At 23.7% G+C, this 17,252-nt stretch overlaps 1 protein-coding gene across 4 annotated transcripts in view; it reads left to right on the forward strand.

Annotated features, from left to right (window-relative positions):
• Window positions 1-17,252, forward strand: part of LOC113551476 (calcium release-activated calcium channel protein 1-like) — a 60,689-nt gene that overhangs the window by 22,148 nt on the left and 21,289 nt on the right. The window contains exon 3 of one of the 4 annotated variants that reach the window (XM_026953735.1): window positions 14,309-14,490. The exons of the other annotated variants lie outside the window; for them this stretch is intronic. The gene's annotated coding sequence lies outside the window, so the exon portion shown is untranslated. The remainder of the gene's footprint in view (window positions 1-14,308; window positions 14,491-17,252) is intronic. 4 annotated transcript variants of the gene reach the window in all.

Below are 17,252 nucleotides of genomic sequence, written 5' to 3' on the forward strand. Positions count from 1 at the left end.
TTAAATTTCCTGATAGCTCCCTTCTATCTGCACAAAAAGTTATTAGAAAACAAAACATCTAAATGCTAAAAAACTGTTTTTTTTTTTTTTTTTTGATTTATTGTACATAATACTTTATAGACTTTATTATAAATATTAATTATTTACATATTTCATTACTATATTTCCGCGAATGTGTCAAAATCGATCAATGAATAATACTATATTATAAAGTAAATAGTAATAATACAAAAAAATGTAATATATTTTATAAATTAACTTAGAACAACCTGATTTTATCACAGCTCGTGGTACATCATTTTTATTTATACAATTTTACATGAAAATGTGATATTGTTGTTATCACTCATGATAACGAATATCAACATTCGTTATAATATTAAGTATATATAAATGAATGTTTGTTTGTTTTTTATTTCTTTGTCCTTTTGTATACTCTCGAGAAACTGCAGATACTACTGGACTATTTTAAATAGAGGGTATATCAATAGATTCCTTGAGACTCAAAGAGTATGGTAGCTCACAAATTTTAATCAGAAAAATAGAATTTTTTTTTGTTTATTTAAATGGTTGCTATAAACTAATTATAACTATTAAAAATAAAAAGAATATAAGACATCAAACATCGAATTACCAAAAAATTATTTACAATAAAAACAAAATTTTGACCGAAACATTGTTCAATAAACAAACAATATATTTTCAAATACAATAAAAATGAAATGAAAATTAGATATTAAGTATACTCTTTTATAATTAAAAAATATTAAAATTATTATTTAATACGTAGGTAAAATAAGTTAAATCAAATAGGTGGTACAATTTATTTCAAAACTGTAGACCAACAAAGCTATGTAATTCAGAAAATTACATAATATACATTTTCACGCTATAATAATTATCAGAAATCATGTGTATATAGCATGTTTCGTTAAGCATGCACACCCTTTTGTTCTCATTAATGCTGTTCTTCAAAACCTAGTTTTTAGATTTTTCAATTATACTTAAAACTGTATTTTAAAATTCTTGAATTTTTTTATATTGCTTAAGAAGTGCCCTGTGTAAATGTAAGCTTTTATTTTTTTATATGAGAAATTCCTTTTTTACTATAAATTATTTAGAGTATCAAAATCAAAATTTGAACGAGTAGTTTCTGAGTTATTTAACTTTGTGTGCTAATTTTAATTGTTTCATAATAATCGATTAAAAAATATGGGAGTTAAAATAATTTGAAAATTTTAGTAATTAATAATAATCTTTTATTAATTAAACATTTATAATTCGTAAAAATGGTCCAAATATAATAAATACTAAATCCAATATTACATATATTTTATATTTTTATAAAATAATTTTTAAAGTAATTATCTTAAACAAAAACATTTAAATAACTACTCATTCAAATTTTGAATAAAGTACACTAGACATCAACATTTTAAAAATAAATATAAAAAGAGGATCTTTATTAGAAAAATAGAAATTCATGTGACCACGAAAAACCTCTTAAATATTGCAAATAATCTCAAAAATTAGAAAATATTATGTGGTCTTCAAAAATATCTTAAAGAATTTAAGTATATTTAAACACCACATAATATAACATATCACTATTGAAATAAAAAATAGGGGTGAATGTGCTTGGTGAATAACTCTGTATACTATATATATTTAGGTTGTCGGTGCATAATATCGAAAATATTAATTTTCTAATAAATGAACGATAACGACCTGAAGGTTAAAGTAGGAGGGAAACAATGCAATTATATTATTTTATGAGGATATAATACAAGAAAGGATAACGCGTGCGAGAGTGGCGGATACGTTTTTATATTGTACTAGGATGACTTGCACGCAGAATTATTTTTTTGTTCTAACCGTATTGTTCTCGTAAAGTGTATACCTATATACACATCTTCTTCAGCCGCGTCAAAGCCGTATTGGCCGTTGCGTAAAATAATAACACAAGGTTAGATTATATTTTAACACTTATAATAGTCATTTTCTCGGTTAATTTATAAGTTTTTGAAAACAAATTTTTTCTTACATAATTTTAAGTCATTACAACATTTTTTATGGTTATTATGTTTAAGTTGTTCTTATTTATTTAAATGAGAACTCATACCTATTATTTTAAATTTCATATATTCCGGAACAGAATATTTATCTGAGGATTTAAATAAAAAAAATTCAAATTTCAAACCAGTTTTAACTATATAAATGAATGCGGGGAGTAGCATGTCAAAGTTTTGCACGGATCACTACTGTAATTAGTTACATTTTAAATAATATATTACTTATTTTATATTCGATTTTTTGCATAGAAATTTTCAGAAGAAATGTTTTCTAAAAAATATTTTTATTTTTTTTCCTATAATAAATATACAATCTATACTACTTAGCATAATAAGTATATGTGAACAAAGAAGAAAGAAAAAAACATGGTATCCGTGAAGCGTGATCAAGAAGTCACCTACTAGTGAATCTTTACTTGAGTGGTCGATTATGGAAATATGTAATAAGATATTAAGAGAGTTTGAGTGAGTTTAATGCAATTGATCTATGCACCATCACCTTTTCAGTCGACAGCAAGGTTTATTGGAGAGCATTAAGGTATTTAAGTTACTGATTAGTAGGTTATTATGGTTTGCCAAGCGAGAGAAGAATCGCTTGTAAAATATTATAGATTTTTCTTCGATCGTTTTAACACGTAAATCATTGTGATGTTAGATTAGTAAGTTGGCTCTTAATAATATGAAATTAAAAATGTATGTATTGCTATTTTAAAAAGTAAAAAGCTTATATATGAGTATATGATATAATTTTTTATAAAACTACAGTCGTGTTGGAGTATTAAGACTTAAAATAGTGTGAAAAAAAATATTACCAAAAATGGATACTGTAAAAAATACATAGCGCATAAAGGCATCGGCATAAACTATTTGAGTTATTGGTAATTATAAGTTACTAATGTGACTCGCGCGTGTACACGAGGGAATTATTTCTTTATTCACAATTCACGTACGCAAGCATACGTCATGCAACAGATAATATTTGTCAAAACATTATAAAATCAACTATCATTATATTATTATAATTATATTTAAATTTATATTTTAGTTTATAAAAGTATACTCGTATATAATATTCTAAAAATATATGGTATAATATATAATATAAAGTATAAGTATTGTTCAATAATAAATATTATTATAATAATAACATAATCATTTAATTTGAATATTTGGCCAGTTTAACCATGATATAGTGTATGAGCTTTTATGACCATGTGGTGTACAATTATACGCACACCAACATGCAATTAATAAATAATACAATATATTATTGTATACGATTATTGTTTAATATATAAAATATAAGTTAATTTAGATAATTACATTTACAATTTTATTTATATAAAGTACCGCCAATTAGCTAATTGAATAATCATCGTATCAAACATATTTTCAATCGATGAATTACAATAGTAATTACGAATATAAGTACCTCCTCATTCATCGTAAATGACAAAAATAATTATCGACAATATTAAATTATGGTGGCTAAGTTTTAAGTAGTACCTAAAAATATTTATTAACGTTTAATTATCATCAAGTACAGTACCTATGCAAATGATAATTATAATCACCATATTAATTCTGGTATGAAATTACATATTGTTTAAACATTTCCAAACCAAGATAACTCAGATACCCAATTGTAATTAACAATTAAAACTACGAAATGTTTGACGTAGTAGGTAATATGGTAATATGAGATAAGGATAATTGATAAAAAACTAAAATATATTTATAAACAATTCAGTATAGTTATTTGAGATCCGAAATGTATTTTTATTTACTTTTGTCATAGGTTTTAATATTTTATATAAGTCATGTTATAGGACAATAAAGACAAATAAATCATACTTCGATGACATCGTGTATTATTATAAATATGCACAATAATATTTTTAAAAAACACGTAAATAAATATAAATGTAATAAAACGCAATCGAATTATGATAGGATTATAATTACAATAGGATAAGATAATCGTCCTTAGTTAAAAATGCTACATAATTGCGTACGTGCGAGTTAACTTCATTTTGAATTTTCATACTTTTTCAGAAGAATATCATATAAATGTTTCATTATATTTTATATTTGATTGCCTCCAAATGATTATTAGTTATTAAAATTTTAAACAGAAGATTTAAAATTGAAACGATAATCGGCATAATTGTAAGAGGAGGGGTTACGAACGAAACTTATCTGTAAGTCATGACAAATTTTACAAGCTTAAAAAATCTTTCTCTGTAATTTATAAGTGGGCCCCAGAATAAAATAATAGCCACGTCGGAATTTGTTAACTAACTGTCGTTAAATCTACTGTTGCTTATTTTAATATACTATTTATGAACATAATATTTTTTTTTGAAAATCAACTTAATTATTATTAACCTAGGTTGATGATATTTACTAACGTATTTTCAAACTTATTTAATGTATTCAAAATACCTATTAACATTATTAACATAAATACATATATACGTATATTTTATCAATCAAAATAATTATTAATTTTATTATAACATATATCATTTAACATCACCCGGTATATTATTAAAACCTAAAAATTCATTTTTCGTTTTTATACTTTAAACGTAACAAAATTTAAAAAAATATGTGATGAAAAATTTGATGAGTGTCGTCAAAGTTACGTTAAATATATTACCCGGTATATATATATATATACATATATATGTTTAAATATATCAAATTAAGTTAAGAGCTGGTTTGGAATTTCTAACTAATAAGAACAATTTAATGGAAAAATTACGTCATTTTTCTATACTTAGATAGTATAGTAAAGCGATTTTTCGCTCGTTCATAAATTGAAATTTGCCCAGCGTCTGCGTAGTTAGATAGATACATGTATAGGAGGTAATTAAAGCATAATAAATGCGTACTATACTTATTCAACTCATTTTAGATTCTATAAGCGGCGCGAGGAATTTATATTTGGTTTTACAAGGATAAGTGTTCTTTTTGTTTGGTCCGTTATCAATTTTTCAAATAGAAGGAGTGCTCGATCATGACAGTACGTCATTACTTATTTATTGTATTGACCGTAAATTAATTACAGAAACACTGTAAAGAGAAAACGTTTGGTATTTTCTGAACGAAATATTGAAAAAATAACGAACAAATAGCAAAGTTTACGGTACACGGATTTGTTGTTATGTAACAAAATATAACAATATTTAAAAATATGATAAACATTCATATTATTATAGGCATGTACTTTTTATAAACTCTAATCGGATAGTTAATTTTTTATAGTCGTATTGTAAGTTGTAATACGAGTTTACTAAATAATAACATAATATTTAGGCATATTAATAATTAGAAATTTAATGAATTATAAACAATAATTTTATTTGTGTTTCAAATTTAAACTTACACAATATTATTATTCAAATTTATAATTATCAGTAAATAAATAATAAATAATAAATAATTTATTCCACGTAATATCTTGAATATATATTTTTTAACGTTAAAATTATTTTCATTCATTGTGTACTTATAATTTTTTGTCGATACATCGTTTTTATATTTAATTTTATAACACGATATATTTACAGTTGGGTTATTTTACTTTGAATATGTATTTTTTCAGTTTGTATTTCTTAGTATTTACACTTGACATTTTAATATAAGGTTAGTGGTTACTATCATACCATATTCAATTGCAGTGTGTTTTATTTTATGGGTATTATAATATGAATATATTTTTGTAAATACTCAATAATTCTCCTATTTTCTGTAGCGATCTTTGTGGCATTTAATAATCACAAAGAATTTGTTTTTAATTAATCAACGATATAATATTATTCGTTATGATTTACTTAAAATTTGTTAGTGTAGGTGATTCGTCAAAGAGAGCGTATTCCACTCTGTATTTACTATACTTCAGAACTTTCTAGCTACAATTTCCCCGCGAATATGATAGACAGTATTCAAATATTATTAAATTTTTTTGCGCAATACTATATAGTCATGATGATTTTAATGTTGTTGGTTTACAATGTATTATATTATATATTTTAAGCGATTTTATAGACTTGCAAATTGTCGAGGGCATGAAGTCCCTATAGTCTTGGTAATAACACTGATAACTATAAATATGATCTATATACACTATTATACTATCATATTTGTTTATTTTTAAAATATAAAATAGAAGCGAGAAATTACCTATTTTTGGTAATTTATTACTTTGAGATAAAGACAACTAGAATTTGCTTGAAAAACATCAATCATTTAAAGAAACGTCGTCTTTTATATCAAATTATTAAATTTTACCCATTTATATAATATGCATGTAAAATTGTTTAGCGACTACATATGTACGACAAACCTGCCAACATTAATAAATAAATTATAATATATACGCACAGCCGGTGTACCTATATTAGTCATGGGATACATTTGATTTGTTAACTTTCTATATAAATATCCTTATTACTATCACGATTACATTTTACAATATAGTTTAGTTCTCAAATTGATATTTTAAAATTGTTATTTTTTTAGATACTATAACATTCGTAATAATATAGACGTGATAATTCGTAACTAACTTTAATCTAAATTCACCGTATAATAATATAATTTAGTATTGAAATTATATATTTTTTTTCAATATGTTGTAGTAATATAAATCACTCTGCTACGCGTATATACCTTGTATCTATGTGTAAAGATACATTGATCACCAGTCTTTTAAAACAATATTCAAACATTTTAAACATAGTTACAAATATATGTATTTGGAATGTATTAAAAAGCATATCAAATAATTTTTAGAAAAAATATTTAAGAATAAATAGAAATAATTGACATGTATTTAAATACTTTTTTAATTTTATTTATTTAATTATACAAGTAAATAAGAACATTTATTTAAAATTAGTAATTAATAATCATCATAAAAATGTAATATTTAAATATTAATAGAGCTTTATACTACATACTTAATTCTGTATTAAAAAATTAACAAATACAAATAATGTGTTATATTTTAATTTTGAAATGTTTTAATATTTTCAAATACAAATATGTCTAATGCAGTATTTAAAATACTTTTCTAATGTGTACTTAATTTAAAAAGTATTTTAAGTGTTAATAGTGTTTTCAATGCATTTAAATACATATATACTTAAATACTCTACTACTCTAGAAGACTATTGAACAGTGAACATACTGGTCGTTGAACATCTCGTATATTATAATATTTAAGTAGGTACTCACGGGTGTTAATTACCTTTCACTATACGATGTCCAAATAAAAAATAACTTACGAGTGAAATTCTCAGCCTCTGGGCACTTCAATAGATATCAAACGATAATATAGTAGATCCTCATTAATCCGAACCCCATTAGACAGGACTTCGCTTAATCAAAACAGCTGATTAAGGTTGTTTTTGTGTTTATTTTATTCTAAAATACAATTTATAACAAGTTCCATAAATTTTCTACATGTTATCGCGATTAAATACCATTTAAATATTTTCATTCACATTTTCCTTTATTCGCCTAATACAAATAATACAATGCATATATATGTACCACCTTATAAATTATAATACATATTTTTAAATCTATAATACATGTATTTTGGTTATTTTGTTTAATCCGGACTTTCATTAAAATGGACAACTTAGAGCCCCAATTAGTCCGAATTAATAAGGTTCTACTGCATATTTAATATACTTATACATGTACGGGTATGATATATATTATACACAGAGCGTTTCACCAAACATATTCTCCCTCGTTAATTCCTCCAGTAATGAATTTATTAAAATTCTGATTTTTGGAACATTTAAGAACACCCGAAGACTATATTTTATTATAATTTTTTTTTATATATAAGTGTTATCTGCTAAAGAATATACAGATATAAACTTTTTTTTCAAATGAAAATGATCCGTTTTTTCTGTAAATTGATAAACAGACGGCTTTCAAAGCTTTTACATACTCTTCACACCCTACTAAATTTTCGTATTGGTGTTCAGAAAACGTAGCAACGACTATAAATATTCTATTAAAGTGATACTGTGTGTTAATGTTAATAATATTAAATAAATTGATTATTTATTTTAAAAATAAATCAAATGCAGTTACACCTTATAGTTAATTTCACAATATCATTGATTTCAATATAAATTATATTATAGATTATGGTAGTTTTTGTCATAATTTTAAGGTAGTTTATTATTCTCTTACAAACAAATGTGTAGGTAGTCAATTTAATTAATTTGAAAGATTATATGTTCATAACATAATGATTTAATTTTAAATATAATCTTCAAATAATATGAGTTTTTTTATTAATAATAAAGTAATTTTATCCGAGTGTAGTTTGGTGAATCAACATGTATAACACTGGTTATGGGATATTTTGTACGGGCGTTTACGATTTGTCGATTGACCCTGTATACCTACTATAATAAAATATTATGCTTATGTGCATGTGTGTACGGTACTACGGTGCTCCTGTGACGTTATCTCTCCCTCGCCGTCTTGCACCTATTACTATATATGTGTGTATATTGTTCTGTTAGGTATTTCAACGTAGTTAAAATAAACCGTATTATAGTATAAAAACATAGGTTGACTTTATTGTTAGGTTAGATAGAATACAAACAACAAAATATCTATTTTATTAGTTGCTATAAAAGCGGCTGACTTTGGTCGGAACAAAAATTAACAGACATAAAACATATACGTCGCTAAATTGTAGACCTAGATTTTAAGATTTTAATTTAGGTACACACCTCATCAATTCATGAGAAAATCTGTGTTCGTTTACCTTGGCATCTTACTATAATATATGAATTAATTTAACCGATAAGGGCTATCAGACCGCAGGGGATTGGATATAGCGCTTGGTGTATTTTCAGACGTTGTTCAAACTACTCTCTAAACAGTCTAAACAATCTAAACTTTCTTATGATATCTCTATAAAAACGATTTCAGGAACTTAATCAATTTATTCATTTTTGAGTCTGTAAGCTAAAATCAAACATGTATTGCCTTTTTTTGTACATTTTAATAACAAACAATTAATTAAATACTATTTTCTTTTATTTGAAACAATTCTTATAGGTCTCTTATAGGCAAGAATATATAAAATAATAAAAATAAAATGACGAAGCAAACTGAATAAAATTATTATTATTCACATAAGATATATATACCTATTGACTATGAAGAATAAAGTGGTTTGACGTTAAAAAAATTTTTCTTTTTAAATTTTGGCTGCGATAAAAAAAAGTCAAATGATGCCACTTATTCAAGCGTTGTTGTTGGAGAGGGGGGTTAATCATAAACAAAGATCAAGACGACGACTTACATTACGTGAATCCACGAGTGCCCTCAAGGCTGGTGTGAGTTGCACTAATGAGTGTTTTCGAATCCAATGTAGTTTGTAGCATTTCTAATATATACGAGTTTAGTAGATCCGGGAGTTGACATTAAGGTTGTCAGGTTAGTGCTCAAGATTGACGGATAAACATTAGAGACTCGACGTGTCGACTACTTCGCATATCAGTCGCCTACGCGACGAATCTATTAGACGAACAAAATGATTTAGTTCTCCATTATTGTGACTTTAGAGAAGACGTGAGCGTATTGATGTTTCAACGTTTGGTCTTGTGAGGGACATGCCACGTGCGCGGGGTAATTGAATCGAATTGTGGCGCACTGCGCATTTGTTATTATTACAACAATATATTTCATCGTTCATATTGGATAGGCACAGTGAATGAAATTCATATTTACAGTGATATTACGTAAAATTAATTTCATAATCGAAAAACCGCGATAACAGAGCGAGTGTATCGGACAGGCGTGTGTCCGTGTTGCGAATCAACACCGAACTGAACCGAACTGATATCTACCTACCTATAATTATTTTACGTTTTTTTATTATTATTTTAAAATCTGTTTCATTATATATTATATCAGAACAGTAAGTGAATGTGATAGAGGTTGATTTTTGACATAAGCTTAACAATATAGTTTAATATTATTATTATTATTAATTATTAAAAACTAGTGGTATAAGATAAATTATTTGAATAACTATTTATACAATTATATTATTATTTATTATTATATGACAATGTGTTCTAATGTACTACTAAGTGAGCAGATTACAACCACCAAATTTTTAGTGTTTTATTGGGGATTACCAGTTGATAATATCATATAGCTATAGAACTCATGTGAGTTTGAGAAATTATTTTGAAATGTTTGTAATATGTTTTAGTTACTTATTATTTTAAAATTGAGTAATTGCAAAAGAACAAGTGTTTTGTTTATAGTTTCAAGAGTTTTGAATTAAAAACTGTGAAGTAAAAATTATAATACTTTGTAAAAATTATAGAATTGTTGGCTATTATTGAATTTTAAATTTTAATTAAGTACATTAAAATTAAAAATTCAATTGATTTGTACATGCAATTTTAAAAACAATATTAAAGACCTATTGGATATTATTGAGTTTTAATTATTATTAAATTTAATTATATTTTTAATTGAATTTGTATATACAAATTATAAAATGATCATAATTTTAATTTTAATCATGAGTTATATTTTTTTTCAATTTTAATACAATTACGTTTTGAGTATTATTAAACATAATATTGAAAATGTTTATATCATATTTGATTTATTGAAAAATGTTTAATGATTTTATATCTTTATTTAAAATCGATTTAAATCCCTGAGTGTAATTTTATAGAAATAAAAAGTAACAAATACAACGGTATTTTTGTTTAAAAATAAATTATATAGACGCCATACAATATTAACAACATTAAAATTTAGTTGGGTATGTATAATATTTTTTATTTAATAACGATAATAATAACAACAAACAGTCTACACAGAATAACATATGTTCAATATATACTCATCTAGTAGATGATACTATAACATTTTAACTATTATAAATATTAAAATTTGGTAGTAACACGGCGCTCCGTGTAGGCAATTATGATATAGATCTACATTTTTTGATAAACATATCAATGGCCATCAACACTTATTTAAAAATAAATAATAATATACTTATCGTTCTGCATATTATTGATCTATTTTCAACAGAAAACCTAAATATTTTAATATATTTAATTTAATGTATAATATAAAATAGTATATTGAAGGTTATATTATACATATATTTATGTAGATATTTATATAATAATACTCAAATGTGACCATTAACTAGTTAAAAAATGTATGTAACTAAACAAATAAACTAATTTTATTGACTGTTAAAATATCTTAGTTTTTCATTAGTTAGGTTTATTTAAAAATTTCCATCAAGTTACAATTAAAAATGTTTTTGAAATTTTGGTTTTTTTGGTTTTATACATTAATAAATAATTTATATTTTTTTAATTGAGAAATCATAGACTATTAGTCCCATTAGAAGAATTAATTAAATAGTTATTTTACCAAGGTAATTTAAATACATTAACTTTTTCACTATATTTGGTGCCTTTAATATTTATTTTAGAATTAAAATATAGAATTATTATTAAAGAAAATAAACAAACGAATCTTTAAAGATTTAAATAAATATTTTCTAATACCAATGTACTATTTATTATTATAATTTATTATTTTAGCATAAAACAATGAAGGTTAAGGATTTTGAATGATCTGAAAAATATAAATAAATACATATAACATTTATACAGTTTAATAAAACTATCTCAATTATAATGTAAATTGTATTACATAAAAATTAATCTACTATAAAAATTAACCAATTTGTAATAATTATAAATCACCCTATCAATGTAATATAAATCACTTATTGAGACTATGATTTAATTTGTCATGTATGTAATTGAAAAGTAAAAATAAAAACAATTTAAAATATTAAATTCAAATCGTTCTATATTAAATTTATAAAATAATTTTTAATTTATACAGCTACGATTATTGACTAATTTAGTATTATATTAGTAGATCTATAGTAATAGATTTATCTTTTTGGAGAATTAATTTATTCAAGATGTTTTCTGGATCCACTTTGATACTTTTATGAACACTTTTAAGACTAGACCAATTAACCGGGTTTCTCCAGTAACGTTACACGAACATTTTTTTACCCGTTTGAGTGTTGAGAAAGTTTTTTCATAACTTTTTCGTTTTTAGTGGAAATAGGCTTTGAAGGATACAGGTAACATTCGGTACTAATGCTAAAATAATATAATAAAGGTTAGAAAGATCTGGGCAATTTGGCTGCAGGAGTAAGCTGAAATGTATCAAATAAATGATATAAAGTTAGGTTTGCCAAAAGTTGTTTAAAATAGTTTTATGGTCAATACATCTAAATTTGAGATGATGATAAATGAGTCAAGATATGGAATAAATATAGATACGCAATACTATTTTTCGGGGTCATCAGTTTGAATTTTTATTCAATTTTTTTGTAAATTTGATATTCTTGGTATCTTTAAATATCATTCAAATTTTGTTAGCGATATGTATTGTTCTTACGTACATTTCATGAAGCTCATTATAAGTATTTTCACTAATTAATAATTGTAGTTCGTTCTTATATATATATATATATTTCTTGAGCCCAACTTATAGCTATCTTTATGTTAATGTCGATTTTAAGTCATATGCAGTGATATAATAAATTCTTTTTCTAATATTGAACTTCTTAAATTTTGTTTTTCTCAGTAAATAAATTATGCCTAAAATATTTTGTACAGTTAACGTGTATAATATTTGTATAAGCATTATCTACAATGTAGATTCTATATTACATTATAATATAATATAAAATTAAAATTTCAATATCTTTGATAACCTTTTTTTTTGGAGGGAGCATAACTACACTATTGGCGTAACGAAATACTACATATGCAACAACCGTATGATTGATGATTATCCATTATCACGCATAAAATCTAAATTGCTTGATTTAAATCTACCTTATGATTTATTATTTAATAATTAATATGATAAATTATTTTTTTCTAAGTCATTTTTTCAGGTGATTAGAATAAATCTATTTTCTTTTTTGTACCATATTATTTTTATGACAAATTACAAGTTACCAAATTAAATAATTGTTATTGTAACTTAATGATATCATAATTATGTGAATTATGTAAGTTCTTTTTTGTGATGTCAATTATTAAAAAAAAAAAGCGATTTGAGGCAAATTGACGCATGTATTATTGTCATAAATGTAACTCAGATACTGATAATGAAGATTAGTTCTACAGATTATTAATTGTTGTTCTATCAGTTCTAGTATTACATATTTTAAATGAGTCAACCAAGTTAGATTATTTTTCAAAGTTAACTTAAAAAATTCTGCCATATTTTTATAATTGTTTTAAAGATAAATTAATTTTTAATTATTGTATAATTACAAAATGAAGACTTATAGTAAAAATTATTTTATGTTAAAATAGTTTATCTATATCCATGCCACTAAATATATTTAAAATCTGTTATAAATGTTAAAAAAAAAAATATTTAAAAAATATACCCAATTTATAATGTTTAATAGTTTTATTTTAATTATAAATACAATCATATAATTATTATTAAAGAACAATCGACAAATAATTTTTTAACAACTAAATGAAAAATTGAATCTTTCCAAATATTTATTCAATTTAAAACATTTTTCAAATACTATGATAGTATAAAACATTAGAAATAAAAATTTACTCAAACATTTTAGTAAACTGATATACTTGGTCATGAAGTTAGCTCCCCGCCTAAATTAATCTAAAGTAGTGCAAATTAATTAAAAACCGTTTATACACATAATCTCGCAGTCAACGCAATAAATAATAATAATTATAGTATCAGTAATGGATACAAATTACAATCACATAATCGATATAATCACATTTCCTAATATTTCAGAAAACATATACGAATCATTAAAATATTCATACCTAACTAATATGAAATTAATACATATTACTCTAAATGTGACTTATGTATTGCACATTTTAATTTAGAACTACATGTTAGCGCAAGCCCTGAGTATTATTATATTTAACAAATATAATTATTTTTAATCTACATGAATATTTTGTTAAAATAAAAGTTGATTTAGTTATTGTCATAGTAGCATAGTAGCTATTTGCCTTCGTTACGACTTTTATAACGCATCTGATAATAGTATCAGAGGAATTAAATTTTTGAACAAGGATAACTTATCATCATTTTTACGTATGTTTTAGTGTCGTTAAAATGAGATTTGTCATCTTGACAACGTCTGTGATTTTGCAATATGCAGCTTAAAGACAGAACTTTTGAAGTTACCTCAGACGTGAAAAAAATATTGATTTTCAGTCATGTTGTAAGGCTCCCTGTAGACGACTTCGTGATATTTTTGTCACGAAATTAAACACAAATATTTACGGTTAGTATGATATATCTTAAGAGTTTCAAGCTATAGAAAACAAAATACGAAATATCATTAAAATATAATATTATAAAAATATTAATATTATATTGTACAGATCATACATCACCGTTCCTTGTAAAATAATGGATGGTGTTTTGATGTAAATATATTTACACACGGCGTATTTTTAAGGGACGTCCTCAAAACCTCAATGTCTGAGTATGATATATTACCTATAAATTTATATTTTTATTTAATACAAACTGTACAATTAAATAGAAACGGAATTATGTTTAAAGTTGTTTTAATTTTCTTAGTAAATATATTTCATAATTAAAATGCTTTTACAAACTGTGTTACATTGATACATTGATATAATAACATCATAAGACATAATTCAGATACATTGTCGGTGACACCGGAAATAATAATTTATCGATAATTAGTATCATTGATATAAACGGAAAAGAACAATTTTTAATAATTTATTAAATTACTGTTTGTAAAAATGTCTTCCGAATTATTTTTAGACCAATATTTCATACAAGAATTTATTTAATCTTTTGATCACTTTATTCTATGTGATGCCCCAAAAACACATGGAAAGTAAAATATTTATTTTAATTAGTAAATAATTATCTACTCTATTGTTATACTATTGGTTTTAGATAGTTAAAACTTAGAATTTTAGAAATTATAGTAAAAAATTATTAACGCAAATGCTTGTATACAAATATTTTTTAATATTGAATTTTCGCCAGTTATGATTTTATTTGTTTATCAACTTGTATTTTCACTTCAAATGCCTATGGCTTAAACAATTAATTAATTATTTTTATACGTTAAAGTAATATTTATTATATGTTAAATGTAGATATACATATTATTATTGGTATATTAGTATTACTATATTAGAATTCCATTTTATAGAAATATTGTTACGATATAGCTCCATCGTATTTACTTTTAAAATTTAAAAAAAGTATCACTAAAAAAACTAACTAGCTAGGGATCTACATAGATTTATACATAAATGTGTGTATACAAGGTGATTCGTTTAAGTATGTACACTTTTTTATTCAAAAAGTTCTAACTTTTTTGATTATAATATTTCTTGAATAATTTGGTGTCATTGCAAAAATATATTTGAAAAAAAATTGTAATTTTTATCGTTATATATATAAATATTTAATTGCCAATATACTTTTTTAATTTTATACTAAAATAAAATAGTTTTCAGAGTATTTCGATAGATACGTATAAAAATCAAATTACAAACAAGTATTATACTAATTAGTTATACGCAAGTATTCAGTTATAACTTATAAGTTAAGATAAGTTTAGTAGGTATATCACAGTGACAAAGATACTCTTCTCACCCAAACTTTAAATAGGTTAGGTTATTATTTATTTTTATTTTTTACGAGCTTTGTTGGGTAGCTTTAGTTTTTTATGCTTACATTAAATATAAATATATATATTTTTATAAAATATAAAAAAAAATTAATGTTGTAGTTATACTTTTATTATTATTCTTACATAGGTATTTATTCGTTTTAATTTATAAATACTTAAATAAACCACTAGTTTGAAATTTGTATGTATTGAAATATAAAATTCAAAATGTATGCTTTCGTTCAAAAAAGTAAAAACTTAAAATAATTATAACTAATTATTACAAAAATTGTAAGATTTATATTTACAACATTATTTGTTTTACAAATCATGAGTTAAAACATTTTCAATCAATGAATGTAGGCATTTAAAAGCATCACCTTGTATTTATGTATATAAGCACTTTGAATATGCGTGATCCGACGAGACAAACCATTGATTCAGTGCCAAAAATGCGAGTCCATGAATCCGACGCATTTAAATTTTAAGTATGACATAATGCATTGTTCTACAGTGTTTTGCATCGTACGTGTGTTCATTTTTGTCGTTATTTTTAAGTTTTCAAAAATCTATAAAATACGACCCGGGTATTTCGTGGAAATATAATAATAAATTATATGAATTATGTTATTATAAATGCGATTATAATATACATACACGCATGTATGTAGAGCCACATAAATACACGATATATGTCTTACGTGTTTGTGCCAATCAATATATATTTTTACCGAGTGACTTTTATTCTTTTAAAAAATGTGATTTTTAAGTTTATAGGTTTCAAGAGCGGATAGAGGACAATATTTATACGGAGTGATTCACCAAGATTTTCACCCTTACCCTTTAAAATATAATACAATTTTGACTTTTGAAAAATTTAAATATACAAATCTACTTTACAAATACTTGGATTTTTTATAACAAATTATAAGTAGCACTTTGGTGATACAAATATATTTTATTTTTTTTTTTTTAAACGAGAGATACTATTTTTATTGTAAACTGTTAGTTTGATGATTTTTAGCATTTTTTTTTATAATAAATTGAACGAATAGTTTCTTAGTTAAATACATCATATATTAAGAATAATAATTCTTAGTAAATTATCCAATATTTTTTCATAAAATATATACAATTCTTAATCTATTACTTATTATATTCGGACAATTTTTACAAATTACAAAATTATTGTTGTAAATAAATATTAATCATACCTACCTTATTTCTGTTAAATCTATTATCATATACGTTTATTAATAGTACTATACGATTTAGAAAATAATATAGCTTGTATTCATTCTTTTTTTTTGAAAAAATATATTCTTAAATATTCTTAATAATTTATAATTAAAAAATGATAATTAGTTCTCAGATGAAAAAAA

This window comes from Rhopalosiphum maidis, chromosome 2, assembly GCF_003676215.2.
Source record: "Rhopalosiphum maidis isolate BTI-1 chromosome 2, ASM367621v3, whole genome shotgun sequence".
Classification (NCBI taxonomy): Eukaryota; Metazoa; Arthropoda; class Insecta; order Hemiptera; family Aphididae; genus Rhopalosiphum; species Rhopalosiphum maidis.